Source organism: Oncorhynchus masou, chromosome 13 (genome assembly GCF_036934945.1).
Source record: "Oncorhynchus masou masou isolate Uvic2021 chromosome 13, UVic_Omas_1.1, whole genome shotgun sequence".
Lineage (NCBI taxonomy): Eukaryota > Metazoa > Chordata > Actinopteri > Salmoniformes > Salmonidae > Oncorhynchus > Oncorhynchus masou.
Window position 1 is genome coordinate 75,030,804 of NC_088224.1, and position 8,009 is coordinate 75,038,812.

General features: G+C 41.7%; 1 long non-coding RNA gene across 1 annotated transcript; it reads left to right on the forward strand.

The window, feature by feature from the left end:
* Positions 1 to 293: 293 nt before the first annotated feature.
* On the forward strand, positions 294 to 8,005 carry LOC135553055 (uncharacterized). The gene is made up of 3 exons (XR_010457547.1): positions 294 to 465; positions 566 to 687; positions 5,058 to 8,005. It is a non-coding gene; the product is annotated as an uncharacterized LOC135553055 (long non-coding RNA).
* Positions 8,006 to 8,009: the final 4 nt, after the last annotated feature.

The window sequence follows — 8,009 nt, forward strand, 5'->3', positions numbered from 1 at the left end:
GTCCCATAGGGTGGCTCACAATTGGCCCAGCGTCGTCTGGGTAAGGGTTTGGCCAGGGTAGGCAATCATTGTAAATTTTTAAAAAATTCTTAACTGACTTGCCTAGATGAATAAAGGTTAAATTAAAAAAATATTCCAAAATGATTGTTGTAATTTATTTTCAAATTACTGTTATTTTGTCCTCTTGTCCTAACTTTCTTGTGAGAATGTACTGCCATCTACTGGTACAATAAGGTCAGTGAGTGACAGAGGGGAGAGACTCCAAGAGCATTTGAAAACCGTAGTCTGGCTTTTTTATGGCGGTTTTGGAGCAGTGGCTTCTTTCTTGCTGAGCGGCCTTTCAGGTTATGTCGATATAGGACTCGTTTTACTGTGGATATAGATACTTTTGTACCTGTTTCGCCCAGCATCTTCACAAGGTCCTTTGCTGTTGTTCTGGGATTGATTTGCACTTTTCGCACCAAAGTACGTTCATCTCTAGGAGACAGAACACGTCTCATTCCTGAGCGGTATGACGGCTGCGTGGTCCCATGGTGTTTATACTTGCGTACTATTGTTTTTACAGATGAACATGGTACCTTCAGGCATTTGGAAATTGCTCCCAAGGATGAACCAGACTTGTGGAGGTCTTGGCTGATTTCTTTTGATTTTCCCATGATGTCAAGCAAAGAGGCACTGTGTTTGAAGGTAGGCCTTGAAATACATCCACAGGTACACCTCCAATTGACTCAAATGATGTCAATTAGCCTGTCAGAAGCTTCTAAAGCCATGACATCATTTTCTGGAATTTTCCAAACTATTTAAAGGCACAGTCAACTTAGTGTATGAAAACTTCTGACCCACTGGAATTGTGATACAGTGAATTATAAGTGAAATAATCTGTATTTACAAAATTGTTGGAGAAATGAATTGTGTCCTGCACAAAGTAGACGTCCTAACCAACTTGCCAAAACTATAGTTTGTTAACAAGAAATTTGTGGAGTGGTTGAAAAACAAGTTTTAATGACTCTAACCTAAGTGTATGTTCGCTTCCGACTTCAACTGTACTTCACTTGCTTTGGCAATGTTAACATTTGTTTTCCATGCCAATAAAGCTTGAATTGAATTGAGTTGAATTGAGAGAGGGAGAGAGAGTGACAGAGAGAGAGAGTTCCATATCCCCCCAGGTCAATTCAATGTATGAATTGTAAAGTGACCTTATATTTTCTATGTAAAAAAAAATCCATTATTTTGGAGGTCTGTTAAAAGAGTGATGTAGTTGGCAATGAAGACACTCAACAAGGACAGAAAGTGACTGTTAGTAGATTGAGACACAGGAAGTGGTCACAATTGGAGGAAGGGAAAGAATGTTGGTAATGTTAATTCATCCCCTGATATTTACAGCCCTCTATAATGTATCCACATTCCGGTAATGTCATTGTATCAATGTTTAGTTATGCATTTATGCATATCCTCTTTGTTCTTGTTATATTAATATATGTATCATTCCTCAAATGTCAATCCACTTTTAAGAAACAAGAGTGTTTATCACATCAGTACACCAATAAATGGTTTTATATATGTGATAAATTGCAATTGAAACAGCTATTGCACAAACAATTGATCTGGCAACGAACCAATGCAAATTGACTTAGTACAATTTAAGTCACACATTCTCATGCCCGATAAGAAACTTGTACTAGTCACAGTTCCACCATATTCTCCCTGTTCTCAGTGCACGGGTCATCCAGTACAGATCTTATGTAAAGGCCCGATTTGTGTCCTTGTTCACAGACATGTCAATATGAGAACAACGTGATATTTCACAGGCGAGAAGGAGAGGCCCTCCTGTGCTGACCAACTGCCAGATTCTCTTCATTGACCATTCCAAAACATAGTGTAAAAGCACACTAGGGGTGGTGGATCTGAAATGGCATCCTATTCCCTACAGTGCATTCGGGAAAATATTGACCCCTGGACTTTTTCCACATTTTGTTACATTACAGCCTTATTCTAAAATGGATTAAAATTGTTATTTTCCCTCATCAATCGACACACAATAACCTAAAATGACAAAACAAACATGTTTTTAGACATTTTTGCAAATTTATACAAATAAAAAAACTGAAATATCACATTTACTTAAGTATTCAGACCGTTTACTCAGCATTTTGCTGAAGCACATTTGGCAGTGATCGCAGCATTGAGTCTTAGAGCGTTGGGCCAGCAGCCCCCCGCACCTCTCGGATTCAGATGGGTTGGGTTAAATGCGGAAGATACATTCAGTTGGACAACTGACTAGGTGGCCCCCTTTCCCTTTCCTTTCTTGGGTATGACGCTACAAGCTTGGCACACCTTTATTTGGGGAGTTTCTCCCATTCTTCTCTGCAGATCCTCTCAAGCTCTGTCAGGTTGGATGGGGAACATTGCTGCACAGCTACTTTCAGGTCTCTCTAGAGATGTTCGATCAGGTTCAAGTCCGGGCTCTGGCTGGGCCACTCAAGGACATTCAGAGACTTGTCCCTAAGCCACACCTGCATTGTCTTGGCTGTGTGCTTAGGGTCGTTGTCCTGTTGGAAGGTGAACCTTCGCCCCAGTCTGAGGTCCTGAGCGCTCTGTAGCGGGTTTTCATCAAGGATCTCTCTGTACTTTACTCCGTTCATCTTTACCTCGATCCTGACTAGTCTCCCAGTCCCTACAGCTGAAAAACAGCCTCACAGCATGATGCTGCCACCACCAGTGGTGGAAAAAGTACCCAATTGTCATACTTGTGTAAAATACTTAAGTTAAAGTCACCCAGTAAAATCCTATTTGAATAAAAGTCCAAAAGTATTTTGTTTTAAATATACTTAAGTATCAAAAGTAAAGTATAAATAATTTCAAATTCCTTATCTTAAGCAAACCAGGCGACACAATTTGTTTGCTCTTTTAAATTTACAGATTTTTTCCATTCACAGGTGCACACTCCAACACTCATAATTTACAAACAAAGCATTAGTGTTTCGTGAGTTTGCCAGATCAGATGCAGTAGGGATGACCAGGGATTTTCTATTTAAGTGCATGAATTAGACAATTTTCTTGTCCTGCTAAGCATTCAAAATGTATCAAGTACTTTTGGGTGTCAGGGAAATTGTATGGGGTAGAAAATACATTATTTTCTTTAGGAATGTGGTGGAATAAAAGTAAAAGTTGTCAAAAATATACATTTTAAAGTAAAGTATAGATAGCCCCAAAAACTACTTAAGTTGTACTTTAAAGTGCATTTACTTAAGTCCTTTACACCACTGGCCACCACCGTGCTTCACCGTAGGGATGGTGCCAGGTTTCCTCCAGATGTGAAGCTTGGCATTCAGACCAAAGAGTTCAATCTTGGTTTCATTAGACCAGAGAATCTTGCTTCTCATGGTCTAAGTCTTCAGGTGCCTTTTGAGAAACTCCAAGCGTGCTGTCATGTGCCTTTTACTGAGGAGTGGCTTCAGTCTGGCCACTCTACCATAAAGGCCTGATTGGTGGAGTGCTGCAGAGATGGTTGTCCTTCTGCAAGGTTCTCCCTTCTCCACAGAGGAACTCAAGAGCTCTGTCAAAGTGACCAGCAGGTTCTTGGCCCTTCTCCCCCGATTGCTCAGTTTGACAGGGCGGCCAGCTCTACGAAGAGTTTTGATGATTCCAAACATCTTCCATTTAAGAACGATGGAAGCCACTGTGCTCTTGGGAACCTTCAATGCTCCAGAAATGTTTTGTTACCATTCCCCAGATCTGTGCCTCAATCCAATCCTGTCTCAGAGCTCTACGGACAATTCCTTTAACCTCATGGCTTGGCTTTCGCTCTGACATGCACTGTCAACTGTGCGATCTTATATAGATCGGTCTGTGCCTTTCCAAACCATGTTCAATCAATTGAATTCACCACAGGTGGACTCTAATCAAGTTGTAAAAACATATCAAGGATGATCAATGGAAACAGGATGCGCCTGCAAAAGGTCTGAATTCTTACTAAATAAGTTATTCCTGTTTTTTATTTTATACATTTGGAAACATTTCTAAAAACCTGTTTTTGCTTTGTTATTGTGTGGTATTGTGTGTGGATTGATGAGGAACATTTATTAAATACATCTTAGAATATGGCTGTAACGTAACAAAATGTGGAAAAAGTCAAGGGGTCTGAATACTTTCCGAATGCACTGTATATAGCGCACTACTTTTGGCCAGAGCCCATGAGGGAATAGGGTTCGATTTCGGACAGCCCGAATCTCTTTTAGCCTGCTGAGCACCTACACTGGCTGGCCATGAATCACCTGACAAAGTGAGGTTAGAGATACTCCTCTGGCCCACAGAGGCAGCTGTCCGGTCAGATATTATGGCTCGCTAGGCCAGTTACTTCTTCAGCCATGTCCTCTCAATAACACTTACCACTGATGCACAATAGTACTAAATCAACAGTAATCACTCAGAAAGCAATAATCACTCAGAGACCAATAAAATCAACACACTACAGTTGGGGAAAGAGAGAAAAAGTTAGAGAAATAGACAAAAGAAGAGAAAGACAGAGTCCAGGATCCAAATTAAGTGATAGAGAAAAGGTACTGTTGCAAGTGGTTTCTTACAAGGAAGTTCCTCCTTTACCCTTTTAAGATTGATCTACTCATGAGAGAGAATTTGAAACATTTGTAATGTCATCATGACCTAATGGAATGACAATACAGACACTGAGTCACCTGTTAACGAGTCAAAGCAGTGATTCCAAAATTGCTAGGCCCTTTAGGCCTCTGTCAAGAAACAATGTCTTTGTTTACTTGGTGAATCACAAGACACTTCAAAAAGCTTTAGGTGGGTCACAGTGCAAAAAAATGTGTGGGAAGTGAATCACTGAATGAGAACAAGGGTCATGTATGTATAGTTACAGCGCAGTGCAAGAAAGAAGAACTTGGAAGATTTACAGTCAGCTTTACAGTCAGATAGTCAGCTGACATCTGTTTTGATGGCTAGTGTGGGTCGGGGGACCTGCTCTTGCCGTACTTTGTAATCATAGGCTACTATCTCAATCTCTCATCTCTGCTCAATCTCCCATTTCTGTGAAGCCAACATCCTCCTGCTCTCCATCTCTGTGAAGCCAACAGCCTCCTCCTTTCCATTTCTGTGAAGCCAACAGCCTCCTGCTCTCATCTCTGTGAAGCCAACAGCCTCCTGCTCTCCATCTCTGTGAAGCCAACAGCCTGCAGCTATCCATCTCTGTGAAGCCAACAGCCTCCTGCTCTGCTCTCTGTGAAGTCAACAGCCTGCAGCTATCCATCTCTGTGAAGCCAACAGCATGCAGCTATCCATCTCTGTGAAGCCAACAGCCTCCTGCTCTGCTCTCTGTGAAGTCAACATCCTCCTGCTCTGCTCTCTGTGAAGCCAACAGCCTGCAGCTATCCATCTCTGTGAAGCCAACAGCCTCCTGCTCTGCTCTCTGTGAAGTCAACAGCCTTCTGCTCTGCTCTCTGTGAAGTCAACAGCCTCCTGCTCTGCTCTCTGAAGTCAAGAGCTTGCAGCTATCCATCTCTGTGAAGCCAACAGCCTCCTGCTCTGCTCTCTGTGAAGCCAACAGCCTGCAGCTATCCATCTCTGTGAAGCCAACAGCCTCCTGCTCTGCTCTCTGTGAAGTCAACAGCCTCCTGCTCTGCTCTCTGTGAAGCCAACAGCCTCCTGCTTTCCATCTATCCAGTGTGCTCATGTCCTAATCAGTCAAAGCCTTTAATGTTTAACCTGAGTATTAAGGGTTCAAGTCAATGATAAACCAGCAAGTCAGTGATCCCAGCTTTTTTTACACCACACCAGACAACACCATGTGTGCTGGCTGGTATATTTCCATGATTGAAATATTATCCCAATATCAGGTAGCTAATTGTGCAGTGTCAGTAAACATGATATTATCAGAACACACACTCCAACGTGTTTTTAATACCACGTATTGTAAAGATATTAAATAAAACATTTGAATCATTCATGAATGTGTCATAAATAATGCAGTTTAGATCAATGAGAATTAGTCATTGGCTTTGGTTTCAACACATTTGATGACACATTTCACAAACAATTCTGCACCAAGCTTCAAAGTTCATCATAATATTATGCCACATGTTTGATGGATCTGCAGTCACACTTAATCTATATAACATGTTTTCTACCTGTGTCAGGAACGCTATCTAGGACTGATGATTGTGGTTTGTTTTAAACTGGATCTTCAGTATTATGTGGCATGGATTTGGTGTAAAATAAACTGGGCTTTAGTACTTCACACCCGATACTAGTCTGTTGTAAACCAAACTGGAGCTTCAGTACTGTGTGGGTCAGTGAAATTGGTCTGTTGTAAACCAAACTGGAGTTTCCGGAGTGTGCTGGTAATTTGTGTCATAGCTGACATTGTTGACAAAGCAGGACGTCTGGAGAACTACAGTAACTCCTCACTGCCCCTTCTCCCAGACTACTAGAATCTTCTGGAGGTCCTGGATTCCTGTGGGGGCAATTACCACAGCTGAGAAAGCTTAAACAGGGGATTTGTGGTCTTACAGCTAGCTCTAAGGGGCTGGGTCACTATCCCCATGACTGGGGCGCAAAGTTGTGGACTCCAGTCACATGACTTGAACTAGAGTCTGACTTGACAGAAAATAAAAAAACTTGTCACGTGACTTGGAGCCTCAAGTCTCGGGATTTGACTTTGATTTGAGACTGGTGACTTGAAATTATCTGACCAGGTTTTGTAATGTTTTGTCAACGTGGAATACTCTACACACAGCTAGAGACAGTAGCTGCAGTATGGGCCTTGCAAAACACGCAAACTCGGCACTCTGATTGGACCAGCAAACTGTCAATCAACACAGGTCTGGTGAATTGTTTGCTGTTGCTTTCACACGTTTAAATGGATAGGCCCTATGTGGTAAATCTAAATTCCATCCAATACTTCGATGTTTCATCAATCCATCCCCATACTGTTTATTGCAACATGTAGACATTTTTGTTTCATGTTTGATAGGCCTACGATACATTTTTATTTGATAGCCAACCAATTTATTACCCTGCTCTGAGTGGGCGCGATGTTTATAGTGCGCATGAACGTTCATAGAACACAAGACACAAGTCCTAAGACAACTTAGAACTTGGAAATATCTGACTTCCAAGCGTTCAAAACAACTGGGAACTCGGGGAAAAAAACAGGCTGAGGAAAGTTCAGACTGGGGAAAATCGATTTGAACTCTGAATTTCAACTCGGGCCTCTTTCTCGAGCTCCGACTTTTCGACTTGCAGATCAGTGAAGGCAAAATCTGACCTCGTATTCTCCTTGTTCCCAGTTGTTTGAACGCGGCACAAATCTTACGTCTTGGTCATTTTTGTTGTGCGTAATAGGGAGCGCGCACACCTCAATCCGCATAGCAATAAGCTACGTGTCCTACGTGGACTTTGAACAATCATTTTCTCTTAATCGATGTATGTATGGTGTTGAAACCTCATGAATAATCATTAAGTCTGGTTAAGACGGACAATAAATGTGTAAATAGCCTTTTACACAGTAGAACCAGTTTATTGGTTGGAATAGCAACCTGGGTAATTGTATGGTCCAGGGGGCCAAGCCCTTATATTATGTAGGCCTACATAATAGGGGGGTGTACAGTTGTGCCCTCTACCAGTGTCTGTTCAGATTGTTTCAGGGTTAACCTGTTCTTTTGGGCTATTGCCAGTGTATATTTGGTAAATCTAATTGTATATTTTGCATGATATGGCGCTTCCACCATTGGACCACCAAGACCTGTATATAAATCTACACTGAGCAGCCAACCTGCATTTCCTTCTTCTGATTTCTGCCCTTATGACTGCTACAAGGTCCCTATTTTACAATGACATAGGTTGATATGGTGTAGACAAAATAATGAAAAGGTCGGTCTGGTAGCCTCAGTAAATAGACAAAGATTTGTAGCTGAACAAGTCGTTGAATGTATAGATTTAGTTTTTACTTGGCTTGAAAACTTGGTGCTCCTGCCTAAGTGTTTCTCAGG